This window comes from Lolium perenne, chromosome 6, assembly GCF_019359855.2.
Source record: "Lolium perenne isolate Kyuss_39 chromosome 6, Kyuss_2.0, whole genome shotgun sequence".
NCBI lineage: Eukaryota > Viridiplantae > Streptophyta > Magnoliopsida > Poales > Poaceae > Lolium > Lolium perenne.
The window spans coordinates 249,147,794-249,169,891 of record NC_067249.2 but is presented as its reverse complement, the minus strand read 5'-3'; the positions used below and the strand labels follow the sequence as shown (position 1 = coordinate 249,169,891).

General features: G+C 43.8%; 1 long non-coding RNA gene across 2 annotated transcripts in view; it reads right to left on the bottom strand.

The window, feature by feature from the left end:
• Window positions 1-20,024, bottom strand: part of LOC127305113 (uncharacterized) — a 29,306-nt gene extending 9,282 nt beyond the window's left edge. The window contains exons 1-6 of one of the 2 annotated variants that reach the window (XR_011746169.1): window positions 19,559-20,024; window positions 19,245-19,361; window positions 19,117-19,152; window positions 18,035-19,013; window positions 4,999-5,175; window positions 4,373-4,489 (exon numbers count right to left, since the gene is read on the bottom strand). This is a non-coding gene — a long non-coding RNA (uncharacterized lncRNA). Of the gene's footprint in view, window positions 1-4,372; window positions 4,490-4,668; window positions 4,914-4,998; window positions 5,176-18,034; window positions 19,014-19,116; window positions 19,153-19,244; window positions 19,362-19,558 lie in introns of those variants that run through there. The other variant, XR_007853675.2, reaches the window with a different exon arrangement.
• Window positions 20,025-22,098: the final 2,074 nt, after the last annotated feature.

Genomic DNA, 22,098 nt, shown 5'->3' with positions numbered 1-22,098 from the left:
ATAATAAGGATGTGTCGGTAACCTTTTGTCACGGTTGGTGGCTGCAACCGCGACTAAAGCTGTCGGCAGGATAAGGATGTGTCGGTAACCTTTTGTCACGGTTGGTGGCTGCAACCGCGACTAAAGGTGTCGGCAGGATAAGGACGCGTGGGTGGACGCACTGCTCGATGAGATAAAGCATGTAGCGCATGACGGCCTGTCGAAGGAATAAGACAAAGTAGAAGCGGTGCCGTGCCTATAAAAGGAGCATCGATACGCCTTGCCAAGCAGATCAACAAGCCAAGCACAGTTTAATCTTCATTATTACATAAATGTAGAGATTGTCTTGGGAACTATATATGAAGAATACATTATTACATCGCCATCTAGTGTTGTGATCTTCTACGCCGTAGCCATGGAGAATCTTCATCATTTAGCAAGATGCTTGGGTCAATTTTCACCGTGAAGGGCGGAATTTCTTTAAACTTATTATAATCTTCTGACATGTCTGTCTTGTCATCCACTCCCACGATGTTTCTTTTCACAGAAAGAACTATGTGGCGCTTTGGCTCCTCGATTGATGTATTCTTTTGTTGATTTCTTTTTCTTGATTTGCTAGACATGTCCTTCACGTAGAAAACTTGAGCCACCTCGCTGGCTAGGACAAAAGGCTCGTCCAGGTACGCAAGATTGTTGGGATCCACTGTTATCATACCGTACTTATCGTCAATATGTATAGCGCTGAGCTTCACCCATTTGCACCGAAACAAAGGGACCTTAAAAGTGGGACCATAGTCAAGTTCCCATATCTCCTCTATGTATCCATAATATGTGGTGGTCTGCCCATTCTCGTCTGTTGCATCAAAGCGGACACCGCTGTTTTGGTTGGTGCTCTTTTTATCTTGGTCGATCGTGTAAAATGTATTCCCATTTATCTCGTACCCTTGGAATGTACATATGTTTGAAGATGGTAACCTGGCCAACAAGTACAGCTGCTCCACCGCAGATGGGTCATTAATGAGATGTCTTTGCAACCAACTGCCGAAGGTATTCATGTGTTGACGTGTAATCAAGGACTCGGGCTGGCCCGGGTTTATTTCTCGTAAAACATTCTTATGTTTCTCGATGTACGGAGCCACCAAGCTGGAATTGTATAGAACTGTGTAGTGCGCTTGATTGAAAGAAATCTTGTCCCTCCACACCGTTGCTTTCCTTCCTAGTGTGCCTTTTCCATCAGCCTCCCCTCATACCGAGATTCAGGAACACCAATCGGCTTAAGGTCGGAAGAAAGTCAACACAAAACTCAATGACCTCCTCGGGTTCCGTAGCCCTTTGAGATACTTCCTTCCGGCCTAGCTCGGTTATGAACATATTTCTTTAAGACTCCCATGAACCTCTCGAAGGGGAACATATTGTGTAGAAATACAGGACCGAGAATTCTAATCTCTTCAACTAGGTGAACGAGGAGGTGCGTCATAATATTGAAGAAGGATGGTGGGAACAACAACTCGAAGGCGACAAGACATTGGACCACATCTTCCTGTAATCCCGACAAAGTTTACGGATCCATTACCTTCGAGAAATTGCGTTCAGGAATGCACATATCTTCACAATGGCTAGTCGAACATTTTCTGGTAGAAGTCCCCTCAATGCAATCGGAAGCAATTGTGTCATAAGCACGTGACAGTCATGGGACTTCAGGTTCTGGAATTTTTTCTCCTTCATATTTACTATCCCCTTTATATTCGACGAGAAACATGACGGAACCTTGATACTGAATAGGGCTTCAAAAAAGATCTCCTTCTCTTGTTTGGTAAGAGCGTAGCTGGCAGGCCCTACAAACTGCCCTGGATGATTGCCGTTTCGTCCTTTATGAAGTTCCTGGTCCTCCCGTGCTTCTGGTGTATATTTTGTCTTTCCATACACGCCCAGAAAACCTAGAATATTCACACAAAGATTCTTGGTCAGGTGCATCACGTCGATTGCAGAGCGGACTTCAGGGACTTTCCAATATTCTAGCTCCCAGAAAATAGATTTCTTCTTCCACATGGGCGCGTGTCCGTCATCGTCTTTCGGAACAGGTCGACTGCCTGGACCCTTTCCAAAGATAACATTTAAATCCTTGACCATGTCAAATATATCAGCACCACTACGGGGGACAGGCTTCGGACGGCGGTCTGCCTCGCCATCGAAATGCTTGCCTTTTTTCCTTAAGGGATGCTTGCGCGGAAGGAAACGACGATTGAACGGGTACATAACTTTTCTGCTTTTTCCCAAATATTTACTTTCAGTCTCATCTAAACAGTGTGTGCATGCATTGTATCCTTTGTTCGTCTGTCCTGAAATGTTACTGAGAGCAGGCCAATCATTGATGGTTACGAATAGCAACGCTCGTAGGTCAAATTCTTGCTCCGTGTGCTCATCCCACACACGTACACCTGGTTTGGCCCACAACTCCAAAAGTTCATCGACTAATGGCCTTAGGTACACATCAATGTCGTTGCCCGGTTGCTTTGGGCCTTGGATAAGCACTGGCATCATAATGAACTTCCGCTTCATGCACAACCAAGGAGGAAGGTTGTAGATACATAGAGTCACGGGCCAGGTGCTGTGACTGCAGCTCTGCTCCCCAAAAGGATTCATGCCATCTATACTTAGACCAAAGTATAAGTTCCTTGCCTCACCTGCAAAATCCGGAAACTCTCTCCCGATGTTTCTCCACTGCCGACCATCAGCGGGGTGCCTCAACATCGCGTCTTTCTTACGTTCTTCCATGTGCCATCGCAACAACTTGGCATGCTCTTTGTTTCTGAACAAACGTTTCAACCGTGGTATTATTGGAGCATACCACATCACCTTCGCAGAACCCTCTTCTGGGTGGCTCGCCCTCAACATCACCAGGGTCATCTTTTACGATCTTATACCGCAATGCACCACATACCGGGCATTTATTCAAATTCTCGTACTTCTCACCGCGGTAGAGGATACGATCATTAATGCATGCATGTATCTTACGCACATCTAATCCTAGAGGGCAGACAAGCTTCTTTGCTTCATATGTCTTGACGGGCAATTCATTATTTCTTGGAAACAGCTTCTTTAATATTATCATCAATTTCTCAAATCCCGAGTCAGTCACACCGACCTCTGCCTTCCATTTCAGCAATTCCAATATGCTACCCAGCTTTCTATGCCCATCTTCACAACCTGGGTACAACAATTTGTGGTGGTCCTCTAACATCTTGTCGAACTGCAACCTCTCCTTATCCGTGTCACGGTCTCTTCTTGCATCGAAATGGCCCGACGAAGATCATCATCAACAGGATCATCGATGCTGTTCTTCACCTCCTTCTTCTTCATTGTCGTCCATTGCGGTATCAAAGCATTCAGAGAACATAGATCGATAATACTTCTCATCATTATCTTCTTCCTCATCGCCGTCTTCCATCATAACCCCTTCTTCTCCGTGCTTGGTCCAAACATTATAACTGGACATGAACCCAAACCGAAGCAGGTGGCTCTTAATATCTCTTGAGCAAGAGTAATCCTTCTCGTTCTTACATTTTAGACATGGACAGCACATAAAACCTTGCTTCGACTTGTTGGCCTCGGCCACAAGCAGGAAAGAATTCACGCCCTCTCTGAAAGCGGGAGCACATCGGTTACCGTACATCCATGGATGACTCATCTGCATCATAAGCACAATTATATATGTATCAGATGCAATCACCTTGCTAAAATTAATATTGTACGGACTATGCATATATATATAGTCGAGAAAATAGTTGCTAACCTTTTTGGATCAAAAAGAGGAGAAATCTTATCAAATAAAACCAAGTGGCATCCCTCTCACAAGCATTCCATCAAACACCTCTTGTGCACATGTAGAAAAAATGAGCTAGCATACACCTCCACCTTCACCACCAAGGAAAAAATGAGGTGGGGGGTGGCTGGCTGCTTCTATATATATATATAGGGGGGGACATTTTGTCGCGGGCCGTATTACGACCCGCGACAAAAGGGGTGGCCACGTCGCTCCTACCCCTTTTGTCGCGGGTCGTAATACGGCCCGCGACAAAAGGCCGCGACAAAAGCCTCCGCGCGCTCCACATGGTTTCGGGGCGACGTGGCCAGGCCATTTGTCGCGGGTGCAGGCGCGCCCGCGACAAAAGGCTCCCACGGAAGCCCTGTTTTCCACTAGTGTCTTGTCAGCACTGCAAAATTCAGAGAGCAAACTTCTGTACTAATCACAGCCCTCCTCGAAAAACAACCCATGGAAGTTTCCTCCAAAAACAATTATTGACCCCATATGCAAGTACAATGACAGAAAAATTTGAATAGAAAGGGAAGAGAATAATAAAGGACTCATGAGGGAAAAATAAGAAATGTAAACCTGCACCAAACGCTCTACGCTGCTGCATGGCATCTCCGGCGATAGGAGAAGAGGCAGAGGAGGCCAAGCAGTTGCTGACCTGGGGCAGAAGCCGCACTCCATGCGCATTCATCACATCTGCAAATCAGCCAGTAGGTCTCACACTTGTTTCTGTTCAATGCATGGCAAATATAGTATTGGACACTGCTGGGTACAAAAAACAAAATCAAATATACACAGTGATTTAACTACTAATCTAACATCTTTATTCACCTAAATGAAAGATATGCTTGTAGCTGGAGTTCTAAACCAAAATGTCGAATGTGAATCTCCAAAATGAATTGATAACAAAAATATATGAGGACCACAACAAAAGAAGCGAGCTCGCCTTCTGGCTCAGCCTGGTACTGCTGAACAAACTAACCTTACACTAACGCTTGATCAAGTAGATTATTAGATTGGGAAAAATCCATTAAGAAAAATCACTACACTATGAAACCATGTAACATAAATTAGAGGCTTGCATATAAAGGACTATAATTGGCCAACGTCAAGGAATTTCCTGAAACACGAGAATTTGTATATTAATTAAAAGAGAAATAATCTGCTATTCATGCATATGAAAATTGCAAGATTGAAAGACATACCAAACTCTGTAGCAAAAAGGCCCAACAGCCTCAAGTGTCCTCGTCTCCTCGCCTAGCTTAGAAGCACCATAGATGCATACAGTGCAAGAAAATGACATAAATGGAGTCATCGAACGGCGCGATGTGAGAAAGGCAGTACAAGGTGTGAGGCCAATACTGGTGGCAACCAGTCCCAATCTGAATAAGACAAACTCAACTATTATGTATTGAAATTCAAATGTAAATAAAGTGCCTGAATAGTAGCTTCTGAAGCCCAATCATCATGGTGAAGATCTAGCCAATTAATGCATAGGGCATCTGAAACCAAGATTTCTGATCGAACAACATGGCATTGATAATAAGAAGATCTACATATCTTTGCAAAGGAACAGTTCACATAAATGTTCATTTAGTGAATTGTATTTTCAAGTTGTGGTATATGGGGACAACTTCAAACAAAAATGGAGTAGGCATCTTGGTCAATAAGAGCCTCAGGGATGGAGTTGTGGATGTCAAGAGGCAAGGGGACCGGATGATCCTAGTCAAGCTGGTTGTTGGGGACTTAGTCCTCAATGTTATCAGCGCGTATGCCCCACAAGTAGGCCACAATGAGAGCACCAAGATGGAGTTCTGGGAAGGCCTGGAGGACTTGGTTAGGAGGGTACCTATTGCTGAGAAGCTCTTCATAGGAGGAGACCTCAATGGCCATGTGGGTACATCTAACACAGGTTTTGAAACGGTGCATGGGGGCTTTGGCTATGGCATTAGGAACCAAGAAGGAGAAGATGTCCCGAGCTTTGCTCTAGCCTATGACATGGTCGTAGCTAACACGCTCTTTAGGAAGAGAGAATCCCATCTAGTGACGTTCAGTAGTGGTCTACACTCTAGCCAGATTGATTTTGTCCTCTCTAGAAGAGAAGACAGACGCGCCTGCATTGATTGTAAGGTGATACCTGGAGAGAGTGTTGTCCCTCAACAGAAGCTGGTGGTTGCTGACTTTCGCTTTAGGATCCCTGTCCAGCGGGGTAAGCGCGCCAAAGTCGCTAGAACAAAGTGGTGGAAGCTCAAGGGTGAGGCATCCCAGGCTTTCAGGGAGAGGGTTATTAAGGAGGGCCCTTGGGAGGAAGGAGGCGATGCAAACATGATGTGGACGAGTATGGCGACCTGCTTGCGGAAGGTCGCTATAGAGGAGTTTGGGGTGACTAAGGGAAGTAGAAGGTAAGCTAAGGATACCTGGTGGTGGAACGATGAGGTCCAGAAGGTTATTAGGGAGAAAAAGGACTGTTTCAGATGCCTATATCTGGACAGGAGTGCAGCTAACATGGAGAAGTACAAGGTGGCGAAGAAGGCTACAAAGCGGGCGGTGAGTGAAGCAAGGGGTCGGGCGTATGAGGACCTCTACCAACGTTTAAACACGAAGGAAGGCGAAAGGGACATCTATAAGATGGCCAAGTTTAGAGAGAGGAAGACGAGGGACATCAACGAAGTCAAATGCATCAAGGACGGAGTTGATCAGCTTCTTGTGAAGGATGAGGCAATCAAGCGTAGATGGCGGGAGTACTTTGACAACCTTTACAATGGAGAAGCTGAGAGCTCTAGCATTGAGCTAGATGACTCCTCTGATGATACCAGCATGTGCTTTGTGCGACGTATCCAGGAGTCTGAGGTTAAGGAGGCATTAAGGAGGATGAAAGGCGGCAAGGCGATGGGTCCTGATGGTATCCCCATCGAGGCGTGGAGAGGCCTTGGAGACATAGCGATAGTATGACTAACTAAGCTTTTCAACCTCATTTTTCGGTCAAACAAGATGCCCGAAGAATGGAGGCGGAGTATTTTAGTACCAATCTTCAAGAACAAGGGGGATGTTCAAAGTTGTACTAATTACCGTGGAATCAAGCTGATGAGCCATACTATGAAGCTATGGGAGAGAGTCATTGAGCACCGCTTAAGAAGGTTGACAAGCGTGACCAAAAAACAATTTGGTTTCATGCCTGGGAGGTCTACCATGGAAGCCATCTTCTTGGTACGACAGCTGATGGAGAGATACAGGGAGCAAAAGAAGGACCTTCATATGGTGTTCATTGATTTGGAGAAGGCCTATGATAAGATACTGGTACGTCCAAAACGTATCTACTTTCCCGAACACTTTTGCTATTGTTTTGCCTCTAATTTGTGTATTTTGGATGCAACTAACACGGACTAACGCTGTTTTCAGCAGAACTGTTCTGGTGTCTCGTTTTTGTGCAGAAATCCAACTTTCGGGAAAATCCTCGGAATTTATGCAGAATGCCCTATTTTCCCAGAATACTGACGGAGCCAGAAGGACAAGTAAGGTGGAGGCCCGAGGGCCCCACACCATAAGGCGGCGCGGCCTAGGGGGGGCCCGCGCAGCCCTATGGTGTGGCCCCCTCGGCCGGCCTCCGACGCCCTCCTTCGGACTATAAATTGCCTTCGACCTAAAAACGCACGGGGAGAAGTCGAAATCGCCAGAAAGCCTCCAGAACGCCGCCACATCGCGAAACTCCGTCTTGGGAGCCAGAAGTCTCCGTTCTGGCACTCCGCCGGGACGGGGAATTGGAGGAGATCATCGCCATCATCACCACCGACGCCTCTCCATCAACCAGCCATACTTCCCCCATCCATGTGTGAGTAATTCCCACGCTGTAGGCAGAAGGGGATGGTAGGGATTGGATGAGATTTGGTCATGTAATAGCATAAGATTGTTAGGGCATAGTGCCTAGTGTCCGTAATTGGTACTTTGATGATATTGTTGCAACTTGTTATGCTTAATGCTTGTCACTAGGGCCCGAGTGCCATGATCTCAGATCTGAACATGTTATTGTTTCATCATGATATTCATTGTTTATTGATCTTACCTGCAAGTTGTATACACATGTCGCTGTCCGGAACCGATGGCCCCGAAGTGACAGAAATCGGGACAACCGGAGGGAATGGTAGCGATGTGAGGATCACATGTGTTCACGGAGTGTTAATGCTTTGCTCCGGTACTCTATTAAAAGGAGTACCTTAATATCCAGTAGTTTCCCTTGAGGCCCGGCTGCCACCGGCTGGTAGGACAAAAGATGTTATGCAAGTTTCTCATTGCGAGCACGTACGACTATAATTGGAACACATGCCTATTGATTGCTTTGTACTTGGACACCATTTTATTATTATCTGCAAATGCCCTGCTATGATTGTTACATGAGTTTCTCTCATCCATGCAACGTCCGTCATCCGTCCCCGTGCCTACAGTATTTTAATCCTGCTGTTTACTATAATCACTATTGCTGTCTTTGTTACTCTGCTGCTGTTATTTCACTACTGCTACTGCTATAAAACTGTTACTACTGATAAACTCTTGCGAGCAAGTCTGTTTCCAGGTGCAGCTGAATTGACAACTCCGCTGTTAAGGCTTTCAAGTGTTCTTTGTCTCCCCTTGTGTCGAATCAATAAATTGGGTTATACTACCCTCGAAGACTGCTGCGATCCCCTATACTTGTGGGTTATCAAGACCATTTTCTGGCGCCGTTGCCGGGGAGCATAGCTTTATTTGGAAGTTCACTTGGATTAATATTGTTCGCTGCAAATTCTCCATCATGGGTAAACCTCGCGATTCTAAAGTCGCCATATTACCATCCACTACAAGAAAAGGTACAATTCTGAGTACCTCTGCTACACTTGATTCACCATCTGTGATAAGTCAACTTGTTTCACCGCCACAAGCTGGTACGTCTGCTGAATCTGAAAACTCTCATAATATTGATAATGTTTCTGCTGTACTTGATGATAGTGGTTCGTTGGGATCCTTTCTAGATGCTACAATTGCTAGGTCTAGACAAATTGAAAATGTTGAAACTCCTAATGAAAATGCCACTACACCTGTTAGTTCACCTGAACTTGATTATTTTAGTGATGATCCTGATGAAGATTATGTGGAGCTTAATGATGATTTTATTGATAAATGCAATTCTATTACTGATGCAAGAAACATTAAAAAGTTTCTCGCACAATATACTGTTAGACATAAGCTGTCTCCTGATCCTGAATTTGCCACATCTCCTATATGCATTAAGGATAAAGATTATGATTTTTCTCTTGATCTATCTCATATAGCTATTGTAGAGAAAACACCCTTTTGTGGTACTGAAAAAGAAAGTGCTGTAGAACACATGATTGAACTTTCTTCTATGAGTAGCTTGTTTTCTGATGATGTCAAGATGCGTACTTACTTTGTCGCTAAAATTTTTCCTTTCTCATTAAAGGATGACGCTAAAACTTGGTATAATAATTTGCCTCCTGGTTCTATTAAAAATCCAACTGAGTTGCGTGATGTTTTCTTTCGAAAATACTTTCCTGCTAGTGCTCAACATGCTGCTTTACAGAGAATTTACAGATTTGATCAGGGAGATGAAGAGAAATTGCCTGCGGCATGGGCAAGATTTTGTTCTCTTATCAGAGCTCGACTTGGACATGATTTAGAAAAGAATGATCTACTTGATATATTTTATAGTGGACTAACCATTGAATCTAGAGCATATTTGGATAGTTGTGCTGGTTGTGTTTTCAGGAAAAGAACTCCAGAAGAAGCTGAAGATTTATTGGCTAGAATAAGCCGGAATCATGATGATTGGGAAACACCTGAACCAACTCCAACGCCAATATTGAAGAAGAGGGGTTTAATTGAATTGAATGATGATGATATGCGGGAAGCTAAGAAGTCTCTCAAGGAGAAAGGTATTAAATCCGAAGATGTGAAGAATCTACCTCCTATAGAAGATATATGTGAGATAATTCCCCCTTCGCCCATGATTGAGGTAAACTCCCTTCAACGCTTTACTAGGGAAGATATTCCGTATTCAAAACCTCCTGCGCAATGCTTAGATGAGTTTGATAATTATATTGTTAAGCAAGAAAATTTTAATATGAGAGTAGAGAATCATCTAATGGAAAATTCTCAAGCTATTAGCAATTTGCATGATATTGTGGAGAGAACCTCCAATGATGTTAAGGTGCTTGTTAAACATTTTCAAATGATTCAAACTCAAATTGATCAACTCACTAAAGTGCAAAATGACTTGCTAAATAATAATTCTAAAGAGAAACATGCTTATGAAGTAACAACTAGAGGTGGTGTCTCTACCCAGGATCCTCTATATCCTGAAGGGCACCCCAAAAGAATTGAACAAGATTCTCAACGCATTGAACCTAGTGCTCCTTCTAAGAAGAAAAAGAAGAAGAAACATAAAAATGTTGTAGAATCCTCTGAACCTGTTAATGATCCTAATAGTATTTCTATTTCCGATGCTGAAACTGAAAGTGGTAATGAACATCATAATGATAATGATAATGATAAGAATAATGCTTCTGATAAAGAAGAGGTAGAAGATGAACCTGAAAAGCATGATAAAAATAAAAAGTATACTAAAGAAGATTTTATTGCTAAGAAACATGGTAATGAAAGAGAACCTTGGGTGCAAAAGCAAATGCCTTTTCCTGCTAAGAAACTAAAATCAAAGGAAGAAGAACACTATAATAAATTCTGTGATTGGATGAAACCTTTATTCTTGCAAATCCCTTTGACTGATGCTATTAAATTGCCTCCTTATTCAAAGTATATGAAAGATATTGTTACTAACAAAAGGAAAATCCCAAATGAGGAGATTTCCACTATGCTTGCTAATTACTCTTTCAATGGCAAAGTGCCAAAGAAGTTGGGCGACCCAAGTATACCTACTATTCCTTGTTCTATCAAGAATAATTATGTTAAAACTGCTCTATGTGACTTGGGAGCCGGTGTTAGTGTTATGCTTTTTTCTCTTTATAAGAGACTTTATCTAGATAAGTTGATACCTACTGATATATCTTTGCAAATGGCTGATAAATCTACTGCTATTCCTGTTGGTATATGTGAGGATGTTCCTGTTCAAGTTACTAATAACTGCTTGATATTAACTGATTTTGTTGTGTTGGAAATGCCTGAAGATGATAATATGTCTATTATTCTTGGGAGACCTTTTCTTAACACCGCAGAGGCTGTTATTGATTGCAATAAAGGGAAGGTTACTTTCAAGGTTGATGATAAGGAGCACACTGTCTATTTCCCCAAGAGGATTGACAAAGTATGTGGAGTCAATACTATTTCTAATGTGAGAACTATCAAAATTGGAACTATCGATTGTCCTATATATGAGCCTAAAGAAGGTTATCAAAATCTTATGATTGGATCCATATCAATACAATTCAAGGTAACATGATTGATTTGAGGTTTATTTCTTCTTATGTTATGTAAAAATTATTCGGTGGCAAGACTTGATCAACCTTGTTAACGAATACCTTTTATATGCATAGAGGCGGTAAACAACATTTCTTTCTTCCTCCACTTGTTTTATTTGCTGTAGCACTTTTGATTTGCAAAGTTCCTTAGTTGATTAGAGTTTTCAAAAATTTTCCTGGCCAGTAGTAATAAACTTAATACCCAGAAATGTGCATTTTTCGAAGTTTTCAAAAATTCACAAAAATTATACCGTTGGTCCTATTTTTCGAAGAGGCACCTGGGAGCACCAGAGGATGACCTGTGGGGCACCCCAGGGTGCCACACCACCAGCCGGCGCGGCCAAGGAGGGGGGCGCGCCACCCTGTGGTGTGGGCCCCTCCTTGCCCCACTTTAGCATCTCTTTCTCCCAGCATCTTCTCTCTCCCGAAAAAACTCGAACCAGCTTTCTCTCACTCGCGTTTTTGCTCAAGAGCTCAGGATTTTTCGATCTCTTTGCTCAGCCCAGATTTCTGTCTGAAATTTGGCACATTTGCTCTCCGGTATGTGACTCCTCCGCCTATCCAATAGAATTTTGTTTGGTTGAGTATATCTTGAGTATTTTGCTGCTATAGGTAACATGTTTAGTGAGCTTGCATGCTTGTTCTAAGTTGTATAAACTAGTTTTGATGCATGATTAGTACTCTAGCAAGTTCCTATAGTAGTTCCCCTTGATTATATGTCACCAAATCAAGTTTTATATCACTTGTTGAAAAATTTCAGAAAAGAAAGATGAAGAAGTTCAACTTTGGAGAGTTGTTCAAGAGAGGAACAACCAGCACCGGGAGGCCTTCTAGGGCCGCCACCCGGCTTAGGCGATCGTACAATGAGGATATCATCGCGCCTAGCTTCGCGCCCGAAGAGGACAACGGGGCTCCTAATGCTTCGTCTTTTCCATGCTATGATTTTCTGAGAAATGCAGGGATATTGGAGGATTTCTTCACCCTTGTCAATAGGGCGGGCTTAACCACCTACGTGGGAGACGAAAGGGAGCAATACTACATGCTCACCAAAATTTTCGTCGAGAGCTTCAAGTTCAACAACACGCAATACGAGCCGACAGTTGCATTCAAGATCTATGGTAATCCTGTTACTATGGAATTGGAAGATTTTTGTCGTGCATTGGATATTGCCCCTGTAGGTGCAGCAAGGAGGATTGATGACAACCCCCGGGACTTGTTGGAGCTCTATCGAGGGATCACCGATGATGATTGTCGCACCATTCAGCGTGGCAAGATAAGGAACATTCAACTCCCCGCCATTAAGTATTTTGCATATTACATTGCTACTAGCATTCTTGGTGGGAGAACACTAGCAATATTTCTAGTTACCATCTTGCTTTCTTGAATATTGCACTTACTGGTCGGACATCTTATCACCTTGGTTCTCTTATTGCTCGCCGCCTGTCTAATAGGGGGCCTATTTTTGGAGGAACTATTGCACTGCGCGTTTTAACATATTTAAGACTCCCTCTTGATCCTAATGATGTGCCATTGACCCCTAGGAGACTCGATATTGCTGCTATGAAGAGTCATCATTTTGTTACCGCTGATTCTACTTTAGATAATATGGTCTATAGAATGTTGTTTGCTGACGGGGATGAGAAGGAAATCCCTCTTCCCCAACCAGGTTTGTTCAGTATTGACAGGCAATCATGGTCGTGCACTAAGGAGGAGGTGGATGAACATATGAAGATACAAGACTTCCACCAGCAGCACGACTCCGAGGACGCCGAGCCCTCCTACGACTACACCGTCACGTATCCGGGTGCTTCTTCTAGCACATGCCCGGAATATGATCCATCTTCGTCGTACTACGGAGATACCACCTCATGGTCTCGATGGGATTGAACTCCACTTAGGCCAAAAGCCTAAGCTTGGGGGGAGGTATACCGGCATCACTCATTCTTTGCATATTATGATTGCTGGATACTTGTATATACTTGTTTTGTTTGTTTGAGTGGTTTTCTAATAAGAGGAAGATGATATTTGGGGAAGTGCTGCCTGAAAACAGATTCTGGACTGTTACCGTAAAAATTCTTAAAAATAGCCAGAAAGGTATTTTGCGAAGCCAATTTTTGTGCGTGTTCCCCATGTTGTTATCTAACTTTCATTAGTTGAATACTTTTCGATTTGAGCAGTGGAAGAATTTATTAAAAATCGAGTACTGTACTGCTGTCAAGTTTGACGAATTTCTGCTGCTTTGTGTTTATGTGAGTTTTCTAGTTTGCCATTTCTTGTTTTTGCTTTGTTTTTTTCCCAAAACACAAAAATACCAAAAATATTTCTGTTGTTTCTCTTCATCATTTGTTTGCTTTGGTTTCTTGCATTTGTTTCGCTTTATTTGCTATTGCTAGTTTGCTATAAGAAAACCCAAAAAGATTTTGCTTTGTTTGCTTGTTTCCTTTTGTTCTTGTTTCTAATTCGAAAACACCAAAAATATTTGCTATTCTTCTTTGGTTTGTAAAGTTCATCTTGAGTTCAATGGTCTTCGATGGCTGGAGCGTGGTTTTCATTTCATATTATCCAAGCTACACAAGTGAAAGGCAATAATGACGATCTACGACAATTGGATTGTGGTGAGAGGTTGGTATGAACTCTATTTGTTTTCATTTTTGTACATATACTCATCCATGTGAGCATGCTTAGTTGGTTCATGTGAGGTATATGTTATTTGAGAAAGTCTAGTAGTTTATGATCTCTCATGTTTAGCTCCAATTTATTAATATGAGTAGCATGTCATGGATGTTTGCTTGCATTGTTTTATTCATAAGTAAGTATGGCATTGTGGTATCCTCCTCTGAATAATTCATTTATATCGACTTGGCACATGCTCACGCATGCATATGACTGAACCAAAGTCAATTAAGCCTCGATGATTTATATTGCTTCAGAGTTCTTGTATCACTTTTATGCCTCCGTTAATTTATTTTGCCGCAAGCATGATTATGACAGTTACTGCTCTCTTGATTTGTCGCTCCCTAGTCTTTTGCTAGCCTTCACTTGTACCGAGCGGGAACGCGGCTCGTGCTTCCAAACACCTGAAAACCAAGTTGTTCCAAAGTGTCCACCATAAATACCTATGCATGGCATTTCAAACCATTCCAAGTAAATTCTCATGCACTACCTTTAAAACCTTCAAAATGCTTCTCAGTTTGTGTTTATGTTTCATAGCTCATGAGGAAGTATGTGGTGTTTAGCTTTCAACCTTGTCATTTACTTTTGACGGACTCTCATATGGACTAGTGGCACATCCGCTTATCCAATAATTTTGCAAAAAGAGCTGGCAATGGGATTCCCAGTCCCAAATTAATTAACTTAAATAGACACTCCTCCATGGTTTGTGATTGTTGGACGGCACCCGAAGGATTCGGTTAGCCATGGCTTGTGTAAGCAAAGGTTGGGGAGAGTGTCATCATCATAATAAAACTAAAATAAAAAGGCACTCCTTCATGGTATGTGATTGTTGGCAGGCACCCGAGGATTCGGTTAGCCATGGTTTGTGTAAGAAAGGTTGGAAGGAGTGCCACATAAACATGCAAATAATTCATGGGAGCCGCTCTTGGGAGTCCGGTTGGCGAGGTAGTTGGTGTACCCATTACCATTCGTTGACAATGACAAACACCTCTCAAAATAATTTTACTCCTGATTTCAAAAATGAAAAGCTCTAGCGCATGTTAATCCCTGCTTCCCTCTGCGAAGGGTCAATCTTTTACTTTTATGTTGTGTCTCCATTATTTCTTTGAGCACTATCTTGAGAGCACAACTGTCATTCTTAGTATAATATGCTTGTCTCAAAATATGATTGATTGTGGTATAACTTTGATGCTTTTATCTTTGACAATCACTACTTCTAGTCTTTCTATGAACTCCAGAGGTGCCTGGGCATTTATGTTTTGCCGATCAAATACGGGCAAGCGAGATACCACTTTATCATGCTCTCTTATGAACATTGCAATCCTGCTTATATACATGATTCATGATGCTTATTATTAATTGTTGGTACCTCTCCATGATTGACATAGCTGTTAGATGATCTTATTTGCATGTATCTCATTATGAACTGCTTAAGTATTAGCCATAGCATGAGAATATATACATCATATGAGCAAATGTGTTCATGAAAGTTCTTTTATCGCTCAGTTGTTAACTGAATTGCTTGAGGACAAGCAATAAGCTAAGCTTGGGGGGAGTTGATACGTCCAAAACGTATCTACTTTCCCGAACACTTTTGCTATTGTTTTGCCTCTAATTTGTGTATTTTGGATGCAACTAACACGGACTAACGCTGTTTTCAGCAGAACTGTTCTGGTGTCTCGTTTTTGTGCAGAAATCCAACTTTCGGGAAAATCCTCGGAATTTATGCAGAAGGCCCTATTGTCCCGAATCGACGGAGCCAGAAGGACAAGTAAGGTGGAGGCCCGAGGGCCCCACACCATAAGGCGGCGCGGCCTAGGGGGGCCCGCGCGGCCCTATGGTGTGGCCCCCTCGGCCGGCCTCCGACGCCCTCCTTCGGACTATAAATTGCCTTCGACCTAAAAACGCACGGGGAGAAGTCGAAATCGCCAGAAAGCCTCCAGAACGCCGCCACATCGCGAAACTCCGTCTCGGGAGCCAGAAGTCTCCGTTCTGGCACTCCGCCGGGACAGGGAATTCGAGGAGATCATCGCCATCATCACCACCGACGCCTCTCCATCAACCAGCCATGCTTCCCCCATCCATGCGTGAGTAATTCCCACGCTGTAGGCCGAAGGGGATGGTAGGGATTGGATGAGATTGGTCATGTAATAGCATAAGATTGTTAGGGCATAGTGCCTAGTGTCCGTAATTGGTACTTTGATGATATTGTTGCAACTTGTTATGCTTAATGCTTGTCACTAGGGCCCGAGTGCCATGATCTCAGATCTGAACATGTTATTGTTTCATCATGATATTCATTGTTTATTGATCTTACCTGCAAGTTGTATACACATGTGGCTGTCCGGAACCGATGGCCCCGAAGTGACAGAAATCGGGACAACTGGAGGGAATGGTAGCGATGTGAGGATCACATGTGTTCACGGAGTGTTAATGCTTTGCTCCGGTACTCTATTAAAAGGAGTACCTTAATATCCAGTAGTTTCCCTTGAGGCCCGGCTGCCACCGGCTGGTAGGACAAAAGATGTTGTGCAAGTTTCTCATTGCGAGCACGTACGACTATAATTGGAACACATGCCTATTGATTGCTTTGTACTTGGACACCGTTTTATTATTATCTGCAAATGCCCTGCTATGATTGTTACATGAGTTTCTCTCATCCATGCAACGCCCGTCATCCGTCCCCGTGCCTACAGTATTTTAATCCTGCTGTTTACTATAATCACTACTGCTGTCTTTGTTACTCTGCTGCTGTTATTTCACTACTGCTACTGCTATAAAACTGTTACTACTGATAAACTCTTGCGAGCAAGTTTGTTTCCAGGTGCAGCTGAATTGACAACTCCGCTGTTAAGGCTTCCAAGTGTTCTTTGTCTCCCCTTGTGTCGAATCAATAAATTGGGTTATACTACCCTCGAAGACTGCTGCGATCCCCTATACTTGTGGGTTATTAGATACCTCGGAATGTCATGTGGTGGGCCTTGGAGAAACACAAAGTCCCAATAAAGTACATTACCCTCATCAAGGATATGTATGATAATGTTGTGACTAGTGTTCGAACAAGCGATGGCGACACTGATGACTTTCCAATTAGAATAGGGCTACACCAAGGGTCAGCTTTGAGCCCTTATCTTTTTGATTTGGTGATGGATGAGGTCACAAGGGATATACAAGGAGACATCCCATGGTGTATGCTCTTTGCGGATGATGTGGTGCTAGTCGATGATAGCCGAACGGGGGTTAATAGAGAGTTAGAGTTGTGGAGGCGAACTCTCGAATCGAAAGGTTTTAGGCTTAGTAGAACTAAAACTGAATACATGAGGTGCAGTTTCAGTTCTACTAGGAACGAGGAGGGTGAGGTTAGCCTTGATGGGCAGGTGGTACCGGAGAGAGACACTTTTCGATATTTGGGGTCCATGTTGCAGAAGGATGGCGATATCGATGAAGATGTGGGCCACCGAATCAAGGCTGGTTGGATGAAGTGGCGCCAAGCTTCTGGCGTACTCTGTGACAAGAGAGTGCCACAAAAGCTAAAAGGTAGGTTTTATAGGACAGCTATCCGACCTGCGATGTTGTATGGCGCTGAGTGTTGGCCAACGAAGAGACGACATATCCAACAGTTAAGTGTAGCAGAGATGCGCATGTTGAGATGGATATGTGGTCACACAAGAAAGGATCGGGTACGGAACGACAATATACGGGAGAGAGTTGGGGTAGCACCGATTGAAGAGAAGCTGGTCCAACATCGTCTCAGATGGTTTGGACATATCCAACGGAGGCCTCCGGAAGCGCCAGTGCATAGCGGACGGATAAAGCGTGATGAGAATGTTAAGAGGGGTCGTGGTAGACCAAACTTGACATGGGAGGAGTCCGTTAAGAGAGACCTGAAGGTTTGGAATATCGACAAAGATTTAGCCATGGATAGGGGTGCGTGGAAGTTAGCTATCCACGTTCCGGAACCATGACTTGGCTTCGAGATCTTATGGGTTTCAACTCTAGCCTATCCCAACTTGTTTGGGACTGAAAGGCTTGGTTGTTGTTGTTGTAGTGAATTGTATTTTCAACGCTACTATTGCAAGAAAAACCAAAGAGAAGCAATGTGATGTACCACGGTATCCTTTGGACTGCATATGATTTGCTGTGGTATACTCTTTCTAGCAAGACAAGTTAGCTTCTTCGATGAAAAGGTCATATTCAAACACTGGTGCACATCAGATTTGGTTGCAATATCACAAATAACCTGTCAGATAAAAATTCTAGGTATAAGAAAACAATGATCCCAATTCATAGGGTAACAATCTAGCGAAATAACGCCTGATGAATCTGAAACAATGATTTTTTATAATACAACATAACGTTGATAAGAAAAACATATCTTTGCAAGGGAACAATTCATATTCTCAAACTTGAATTATCCATTCAGTCAAATATATTTACATGGGTACTACTGCAAGAACCAGCGAAGAGAAGCAATGTGGCGTTGCTTATAAATCTGGTGGCATGGGGAGAAGACGTGTAAGACAACAAGAAGCCTGCTGCCGGGCGACGTCCTCCACAAAAGAAATATGTAAACATTTATTTTGCCAATGCTAGCATGCCATGGACCTTGCCGAGCGAGCCTTTCCTCCTCTCTGGTTGTTCCATAAAAACACCCTCTTTAATGCTAAGCACCGAGCATATCATTAGGAACATTAACATATATGTCACAATACATGAAGACGTTGGAAAGTCTTTATGCAGCAGAAAATTATTTGGAAACATTAAAAGACACAAAATTTGCAAATGATTATGACTGTATGTCATGTATGAACTTATCCATGCAACTATCTAAATTTCAAGCCACAAATAAAGCTCAGCACAATCTTGTGCTTACAGAGCCCTAGCCTCATATGTATTTTGATATGAACAATAAATCATACTTTCACCAGAACTAAATATCCACTCATATATAGGACAAATTAATCAAATGCACCTGATCAGAAAATACTTATCTGAAAATTTAGAAGGGAGGCACATCATGGCCACGGCTGAGCTGAGCTTTCCCAAGTCCTAGTGTGCCAACTCACATACGCTGGGGGAGTGCTAATCTGAATCATGTATTGTATATGAGCAAACAAAAGGATAGCAGAAAATTAACCAGGGCTTTGGACTAATGTAGATTGTGGATGGGATCTATGCAAAGATGTGTACCTGAACTTGCCCCTTCTCTCTTATCTTGACCTGCATCTGCAAGAGCTATCTTTCACAAGAGAACACACGCAAGTGGGAACCTAATCCCTGGGAGGGGCAGTGAGATTGAGAGAGAGGGAGGGAGAAACCTGGGATCAAGTAGTCTTGCCGCTCCATCTCTCTTTCTGTCCTCTTCCTTCTCCTAGTTCTCACCAGTGGTAGTACACCACCATCGGCTAGTCACTGAGCACCACGAACGTGAGCACCTGAAAAACAGGCACGAGGATCCAAGAAAGGGGGCTGAGATGAACATAAATCTGATGCAAAAAACTAATGACTAATTGGAGGAAGAATCGAAAAACCGAAATATGAAACAAAGCTATGATGAAATAGACATAAGAACGAACAAATCTTAGACCAAGCTAAAGGAGATGTTGCATCTGGCGCTGCAGAAGCAATATACCTTGTTTGGCTTGGGCCAGTGAGGACGGTGGTCCGGCAAGGAGGCCTGGCTGCGGATCGACCTCTACACATTCGTGTCTGTGACAACGGCGGCCGCACCCCTTTCTCTTCTTCACCATAAGAAGGACCAGCGGCCGCCTTCACAAATTCCATATCCCGCCCAAGCCCAGGGGCCCGCTTGAGCCGCACACGGCGCTCACGCCAAGGCCAGGGCTGTTACTGGCCGGCCATGGTGACGACGGGAGGCGACAGTCGGCTACTGGCTGAGCTTGGCGATGATGGGAGGCAGCACTTACGCCCAAGGGTGGTGCTTCTCCCGGCCGGCTATGTCGACGACGGGAGATCGACCGGAGGAGGGAGAGGCGAGGAGGGAACGAATGGGAGAGGAGGGGCTGGGGAGAGAAATCGCCAGCCGGCGGCGGGCGGAGGCGTGGACACGCGAGAACGGGTTCGAGGAGGAGACGAAAGAGGAGGGGATTGGAAACGTGGGGATAGGGTTGGTTCGCTCGTTTGGCTGCCAAAGATATTTTTGGGCCGATATAATCACACAACGCCACGTGGCCCACTCAATGGAAACAAAATGGGGCAACCGCCCAGCCAGTGTGTGCGACGTGCCTGGCGTGGATATTGGATAGCCTCTCCATGCTCCATGGTGGTGTAGCAATTATACCTTTAGATCCCTCTGCAGTTTTAGCCTCTACGTCAGAGGATCTCGTTTTCCAGGATAAAGTCCGGACGCACACGAGGACGATATAGATAAGAGGACCATGGGTTAATTACCTGCAATTAAAGGGTATAAACCGACAAGAGACGCCGAGAGATGAACTTCGATATCGGAGACTTCGTATATCTCAAAGTGTCACCCCTCAAAGGAATGCAGAGATTCCAACTCAGAGGAAAGCTTGCCCCCAGATATGTCGGGCCCTTCAAAGTTCTGAGTTGCCGAGGAGAAGTTTCATATCGGCTTGAACTACCGGAAGAAATGTCCGCTGTGCACAATGTGTTTCACATATCACTACTTCGGAAGTGCTTAGAAGTGCCGGATAAGACGAAGGTGTTCAAGAACATCGATCACAGATCGGTGGATATCAACAAGGACTTGACGTATCGCGAAGTGCCTATTCGCATCCTGGAAGAAGCTTTCAGAACCATCCGCACCAGAAGTATCAAGTTCCTGAAGATTCAATGGAGCAATCATACCGAAGAAGAAGCCACTTGGGAGCGAGAAGAAGATATGAAGAAGGAATTCCCCGATCTCTTTAGTACCTAGTTTTCTTTAAGATCTCGGGACGAGATCTTTTGTAAGGGGGAAGGGTTTGTAACATCCCAAATTTCAATCAATGAGAAATGGTGGTTTCCAAAGTTCAAATTTAGCAACCAACAAAAACTTTTATTTTTCATATAGTGCTATGCATAGTATTGGTGCATTTGTGTGACATTGCCACGATGTGTGCTTGCAACTCTTACCAATATACTAAAACCCTACCCTTGATCCCTTTTGATCACAAAGAAAAGCAAAAACAAAAAGAAAAGAATAAAAGTTAGAAAATCACAAAACTCTCACATATGGTTTATGCCATTTTTGAAATTCTTCAACCTAGACCATTTTGGCTTGCACCATTAGTTGGAGAATGTTACTAAACACTTACTAACACGTTTGGAATCAAATAAACTCAAATCAAATCAAATTTGAATTCAAAATGAGCTCACATGCACTAATGGTCAAATCTGCCATTTTTAGCATGATGCCCACTTTGAGCCTCTGTAGTTAGAGATTCTTAAACCAATCAAATCCAACTCTTTGCACCTCATCCAAGACCTCATCAAGGAGAACAACTTTGCTCAAGAACACGCCTGCAAACTCCCTCTGGATTCAAAGTTATGCTCAAGCAAAGTGGAAACATTGAAGCAGATTCAAGATTAGGCCAAATTTGATTTTTTGCAAATCAACTAAAATTTGACCACCACCACCACCACTCTGCTCCAAATCTTAGTCAAATCAATCCCACCAAAATTCACTGAAACTTTCCAAAATAACTTTCTTGCGGCTATTTGGTCGAGCACCTTGTGTGCCTTGTGCTGCCAACTCCATACATTCAAATATCCAGTGGACATTTGCCTCAACCCTCAACCTATGTCATCACCAGACCCTCCTTGCACCCAGTAGACAAGGCCATGCATTGGAGACACGGTTTGGTGACGTTTGGAGCAAGGACATGACCATGCCGAGGTGATCATGCCCCTCTCCGGGTCAACTCCCTTTCCTCTCCCATCCAGGCCACGCCACCATGTCCTGGAGATTCACCTTTCCCTGCTGATCACGCTGGACACGCTCCCGAGCCAAGAGGAAGCCAACAAGCACCCGAACACGCGACGCCCAGACACGCCCAGGCGTGCCATGCCACGCCAGAGCGCGCACGGCGAGCGCCACAGACGCGCACGAGCATGATGTCGCCCGACCAACTCCGTTGACCCCTTTGCTCTCTCCCTGCGCCAGAAGGACCCCCGTGACCTCAGCAACCACATAGACACGCCCATTGG